General features: G+C 45.7%; 14 non-coding genes across 14 annotated transcripts; all 14 read left to right on the top strand.

The window, feature by feature from the left end:
* The first annotated feature begins 127 nt into the window (after positions 1 to 127).
* Positions 128 to 209, top strand: TRNAL-AAG (transfer RNA leucine (anticodon AAG)). The gene has a single exon. It is a non-coding gene; the product is annotated as a tRNA-Leu (tRNA).
* Positions 210 to 431: 222 nt separating this feature from the next.
* Positions 432 to 513, top strand: TRNAL-AAG (transfer RNA leucine (anticodon AAG)). The gene has a single exon. It is a non-coding gene; the product is annotated as a tRNA-Leu (tRNA).
* Positions 514 to 735: 222 nt separating this feature from the next.
* On the top strand, positions 736 to 817 carry TRNAL-AAG (transfer RNA leucine (anticodon AAG)). Its single transcript has one exon. It is a non-coding gene; the product is annotated as a tRNA-Leu (tRNA).
* Positions 818 to 1,191: 374 nt separating this feature from the next.
* Positions 1,192 to 1,273, top strand: TRNAL-AAG (transfer RNA leucine (anticodon AAG)). The gene has a single exon. It is a non-coding gene; the product is annotated as a tRNA-Leu (tRNA).
* A 221-nt stretch (positions 1,274 to 1,494) lies between these two features.
* TRNAL-AAG (transfer RNA leucine (anticodon AAG)) lies at positions 1,495 to 1,576 on the top strand. The gene has a single exon. It is a non-coding gene; the product is annotated as a tRNA-Leu (tRNA).
* Positions 1,577 to 1,803: 227 nt separating this feature from the next.
* Positions 1,804 to 1,885, top strand: TRNAL-AAG (transfer RNA leucine (anticodon AAG)). The gene has a single exon. It is a non-coding gene; the product is annotated as a tRNA-Leu (tRNA).
* Positions 1,886 to 2,107: 222 nt separating this feature from the next.
* Positions 2,108 to 2,189, top strand: TRNAL-AAG (transfer RNA leucine (anticodon AAG)). Its single transcript has one exon. It is a non-coding gene; the product is annotated as a tRNA-Leu (tRNA).
* A 222-nt stretch (positions 2,190 to 2,411) lies between these two features.
* On the top strand, positions 2,412 to 2,493 carry TRNAL-AAG (transfer RNA leucine (anticodon AAG)). Its single transcript has one exon. It is a non-coding gene; the product is annotated as a tRNA-Leu (tRNA).
* Positions 2,494 to 2,707: 214 nt separating this feature from the next.
* TRNAL-AAG (transfer RNA leucine (anticodon AAG)) lies at positions 2,708 to 2,789 on the top strand. The gene has a single exon. It is a non-coding gene; the product is annotated as a tRNA-Leu (tRNA).
* Positions 2,790 to 2,859: 70 nt separating this feature from the next.
* Positions 2,860 to 2,941, top strand: TRNAL-AAG (transfer RNA leucine (anticodon AAG)). The gene has a single exon. It is a non-coding gene; the product is annotated as a tRNA-Leu (tRNA).
* Positions 2,942 to 3,313: 372 nt separating this feature from the next.
* Positions 3,314 to 3,395, top strand: TRNAL-AAG (transfer RNA leucine (anticodon AAG)). Its single transcript has one exon. It is a non-coding gene; the product is annotated as a tRNA-Leu (tRNA).
* A 996-nt stretch (positions 3,396 to 4,391) lies between these two features.
* TRNAL-AAG (transfer RNA leucine (anticodon AAG)) lies at positions 4,392 to 4,473 on the top strand. The gene has a single exon. It is a non-coding gene; the product is annotated as a tRNA-Leu (tRNA).
* A 222-nt stretch (positions 4,474 to 4,695) lies between these two features.
* TRNAL-AAG (transfer RNA leucine (anticodon AAG)) lies at positions 4,696 to 4,777 on the top strand. The gene has a single exon. It is a non-coding gene; the product is annotated as a tRNA-Leu (tRNA).
* Positions 4,778 to 4,847: 70 nt separating this feature from the next.
* TRNAL-AAG (transfer RNA leucine (anticodon AAG)) lies at positions 4,848 to 4,929 on the top strand. The gene has a single exon. It is a non-coding gene; the product is annotated as a tRNA-Leu (tRNA).
* The last annotated feature ends 71 nt before the right edge of the window (positions 4,930 to 5,000 follow it).

The following is a 5,000-nucleotide window of genomic DNA, read 5'->3' as shown; positions in this document are numbered from 1 at the left end:
CGCTGGTTTAAGGCACCAGTTTATTCGGGGTAGTGGGTTCGAATCCCACATCAGTCAGCCTACTTTGTTTCCTAAGATTAATAATATGAAGTTCTTGCTTATTAGTCTGAGGTGACTTTAGTTTCCAGGTAGATTGGCCGAGTGGTCTAAGGCGCTGGTTTAAGGCACCAGTCTCTTCGGGGGCGTGGGTTCCAATCCCACATCTATCAGCCTATTTTGTTTTCTAGGATTAATAATATGAAGCTTTTGCTTATTAGTCTGAGGTGACTTTTGTTTCCAGGTAGAGTGGCCGAGTGGTCTATGGCGCTGGTTTAAGGCACCAGTCTCTTCGGGGGCGTGGGTTCCAATCCCACATCTATCAGCCTATTTTGTTTTCTAGGATTAATGATATGAAGCTTTTGCTTATTAGTCTGAGGTGACTTTTGTTTCCAGGTAGAGTGGCCGAGTGGTCTAAGGCGCTGGTTTAAGGAACCAGTTTATTCGGGGCCGTGGGTTCGAATCCCACCTCTGTCAGCCTACTTTGTTTCCTAAGATTAATAGTATGAAGCTTTTTCTTATTTGTCTGAGGTGACTTTTGTTTCCAGGTAGAGTGGCCGAGTGGTCTAAGACGCTGGTTTAAGGCACCAGTCTATTCGGGGGCGTGGGTTCGCATCCCACATCTATAAGCCTACTTTGTTTCCTAGGATTAATAATATGAAGCTTTTGCTTATTAGTCTGAGGTGACTTAAGTTTCCAGGAAGAGTGGCCGAGTGGTCTAAGGCGCTGGTTTAAGGCACCAGTCTCTTCGGGGGCGTGGGTTCGAATCCCACGTCTATCAGCCTATTTTGTTTTCTAGGATTAATAATATGAAGCTTTTGCTTAGTAGTCTGGGGTGACTTTTGTTTCCAGGTAGAGTGGCCGAGTGGTCTAAGGCGCGGGCTTAAGGCACCAGTCTATTCGGGGGCGTGGGCACGAATCCCACATCTATCAGCCTATTTTGTTTTCTAGGATTAATAATATGAAGCTCTTGCTTATTAGTCTGAGGTGACTTTCGTTTCCAGGTAGATTGGCCGAGTGGTCTTAGGCGCTGGCTTAAGGCACCAGTCTCTTCGGGGGCGTGGGTACCAATCCCACATCTATCAGCCTATTTTGTTTTCTAGGATTAATAATATGAAGCTTTTGCTTATTAGTCTGAGGTGACTTTTGTTTCCAGGTAGAGTGGCCGAGTGGTCTAAGGCGCTGGTTTAAGGCGCGAGTTTATTCGGGGCCGTGGGTTCGAATCCCACCTCTGTCAGCCTACTCTGTTTCCTAAGATTAATAATATGAAGCTTTTGCTTATTAGTCTGAGGTGACTTTTGTTTCCAGGTAGAGTGGCCAAGTGGTCCAGGCCGCTGGTTTAAGGCACCATTCCCTTCGGGGCGTGGGTTCGCATCCCACATCTATAAGCCTACTTTGTTTCCTAGGATTAATAATATGAAGCTTTTGCTTATTAGTCTGAGGTGACTTAAGTTTCCAGGAAGAGTGGCCGAGTGGTCTAAGGCGCTGGTTTAAGGCACCAGTCTCTTCGGGGGCGTGGGTTCGAATCCCACGTCTATCAGCCTATTTTATTTTCTAGGATTAATAATATGAAGCTTTTGCTTAGTAGTCTGAGGTGACTTTCGTTTCCAGGTAGAGTGGCCGAGTGGACTGGTCTAAGGCGCTGGTTTAAGGCACCAGTTTATTCGGGGTAGTGGGTTCGAATCCCACATCTGTCAGCCTACTTTGTTTCCTAAGATTAATAATATGAAGTTCTTGCTTATTAGTCTGAGGTGACTTTCGTTTCCAGGTAGATTGGCCGAGTGGTCTAAGGCGCTGGTTTAAGGCACCAATCTCTTCGGGGGCGTGGGTTCCAATCCCACATCTATCAGCCTATTTTGTTTTCTAGGATTAATAATATGAAGCTTTTGCTTATTAGTCTGAGGTGACTTTTATTTCCAGGTAGAGTGGCCGAGTGGTCTATGGCGCTGGTTTAAGGCACCAGTCTCTTAGGGGGCGTGGGTTCCAATCCCACATCTATCAGCCTATTTTGTTTTCTAGGATTAATGATATGAAGCTTTTGCTTATTAGTCTGAGGTGACTTTTGTTTCCAGGTAGAGTGGCCGAGTGGTCTAAGGCGCTGGTTTAAGGAACCAGTTTATTCGGGGCCGTGGGTTCGAATCCCACCTCTGTCATTCTACTTTGTTTCCTAAGATTAATAGTATGAAGCTTTTTCTTATTTGTCTGAGGTGACTTTTGTTTCCAGGTAGAGTGGCCGAGTGGTCTAAGACGCTGGTTTAAGGCACCAGTGTATTCGGGGGCGTGGGTTCGCATCCCACATCTATAAGCCTACTTTATTTCCTAGGATTAATAATATGAAGCTTTTGCTTATTAGTCTGAGGTGAATTTCGTTTCCAGGTAGATTGGCCGAGTGGTCTAAGGCGCTGGTTTAAGGCACCAGTCTCTTCGGGGGCGTGGGTTCCAATCCCACATCTATCAGCCTATTTTGTTTTCTAGGATTAATAATATGAAGCTTTTGCTTATTAGTCTGAGGTGACTTTTGTTTCCAGGTAGAGTGGCCGAGTGGAGTGGTCTAAGGCGCTGGTTTATTCGGGGTAGTGGGTTCGAATCCCACACCTGTCAGCCTACTTTGTTTCCTAAGATTAATAATATGAAGCTCTTGCTTATTAGTCTGAGGTGACTTTTGTTTCCAGGTAGAGTGGCCGAGTGGTCTAAGGCGCTGGTTTAAGGCACCAGTTTATTCGGGGCCGTGGGTTCGAATCCCACCTCTGTCAGCCTACTTTGTTTCCTAAGATTAATAGTATGAAGCTTTTTCTTATTAGTCTGAGGTGACTTTTGTTTCCAGGTAGAGTGGCCGAGTGGTCTAAGACGCTGGTTTAAGGCACCAGTCTATTCGGGGGCGTGGGTTCGAATCCCACCTCTATCAGCAGAGTTTGTTTTCTACGATTAATAATATGAAGCTTTTGCTAAATAGACTGAGTTTACTTTTGCTTTCGGGTAGAGTGGCCAAGTGGTCCAAGGCGCTGGTTTAAGGCATTATTCCCTTCGGGGCGTGGGTCCGCATCCCACATCTATAAGCCTACTTTGTTTCCTAGGATTAATAATATGAAGCCTTTGCTTATTAGTCTGACGTGACTTTTGTTTCCAGGTAGAGTGGCCGAGTGGTCCAGGGCGCTGGTTTAAGGCACCATTCCCTTCGGGGCGTGGGTTCGCATCCCACATCTATAAGCCTACTTTGTTTCCTAGGATTAATAATATGAAGCTTTTGCTTATTAGTCTGAGGTGACTTAAGATTCCAGGAAGAGTGGCCGAGTGGTCTAAGGCGCTGGTTTAAGGCACCAGTCTCTTCGGGGGCGTGGGTTCGAATCCCACGTCTATCAGCCTATTCTGTTTTCTAGGATTAATAATATGAAGCTTTTGCTTAGTAGTCTGAGGTGACTTTTGTTTCCAGGTAGAGTGGCCGAGTGGTCTAAGGCGCGGGTTTAAGGCACCAGTCTATTCGGGGGCGTGGGCTCGAATCCCAAATCTATCAGCCTATTTTGTTTTCTAGGATTAATAATATGAAGCTTTTGCTTATTAGTCTGAGGTGACTTTTGTTTCCTGGTAGAGTGGCCGAGTGGAGTGGTCTAAGGCGCTGGTTTAAGGCAACAGTTTATTCGGGGTAGTGGGTTCGAATCCCACATCTGTCAGCCTACTTTGTTTCCTAAGATTAATAATATGAAGCTCTTGCTTATTAGTCTGAGTTGACTTTTGTTTCCAGGTAGAGTGGCCGAGTGGAGTGGTCTAAGCCGCTGGTTTAAGGCACCAGTTTATTCGGGGTAGTGGGTTCGAATCCCACATCTGTCAGCCTACTCTGTTTCCTAAGATTAATAATATGAAGCTTTTGCTTATTAGTCTGAGGTGACTTTTGTTTCCAGGTAGAGTGGCCAAGTGGTCCAGGCCGCTGGTTTAAGGCACCATTCCCTTCGGGGCGTGGGTTCGCATCCCACATCTATAAGCCTACTTTGTTTCCTAGGATTAATAATATGAAGCTTTTGCTTATTAGTCTGAGGTGACTTAAGTTTCCAGGAAGAGTGGCCGAGTGGTCTAAGGCGCTGATTTAAGGCACCAGTCTCTTCGGGGGCGTGGGTTCGAATCCCACGTCTATCAGCCTATTTTGTTTTCTAGGATTAATAATATGAAGCTTTTGCTTAGTAGTCTGAGGTGACTTTTGTTTCCAGGTAGAGTGGCCGAGTGGACTGGTCTAAGGCGCTGGTTTAAGGCACCAGTTTATTCGGGGTAGTGGGTTCGAATCCCACATCTGTCAGCCTACTTTGTTTCCTAAGATTAATAATATGAAGTTCTTGCTTATTAGTCTGAGGTGACTTTCGTTTCCAGGTAGATTGGCCGAGTGGTCTAAGGCGCTGGTTTAAGGCACCAATCTCTTCGGGGGCGTGGGTTCCAATCCCACATCTATCAGCCTATTTTGTTTTCTAGGATTAATAATATGAAGCTTTTGCTTATTAGTCTGAGGTGACTTTTGTTCCCAGGTAGAGTGGCCGAGTGGTCTATGGCGCTGGTTTAAGGCACCAGTCTCTTCGGGGGCGTGGGTTCCAATCCCACATCTATCAGCCTATTTTGTTTTCTAGGATTAATGATATGAAGCTTTTGCTTATTAGTCTGAGGTGACTTTTGTTTCCAGGTAGAGTGGCCGAGTGGTCTAAGGCGCTGGTTTAAGGAACCAGTTTATTCGGGGCCGTGGGTTCGAATCCCACCTCTGTCAGCCTACTTTGTTTCCTAAGATTAATAGTATGAAGCTTTTTCTTATTTGTCTGAGGTGACTTTTGTTTCCAGGTAGAGTGGCCGAGTGGTCTATGGCGCTGGTTTAAGGCACCAGTCTCTTCGGGGGCGTGGGTTCGAATCCCACCTCTGTCAGCCTACTTTTTTTCCTAAGATTAATAATATGAAGCTTTTGCTTATTAGTCTGAGGTGACTTTTGTTTCCAG

The sequence above is a fragment of the Phalangium opilio genome, unplaced genomic scaffold, assembly GCF_054372755.1.
Source record: "Phalangium opilio isolate 3A_F unplaced genomic scaffold, DU_Popi_V2 ptg000061l_1, whole genome shotgun sequence".
Lineage (NCBI taxonomy): Eukaryota > Metazoa > Arthropoda > Arachnida > Opiliones > Phalangiidae > Phalangium > Phalangium opilio.
Note: the sequence above shows the minus strand (reverse complement) of the source record. Positions and strands in the feature narration are given on the sequence as shown.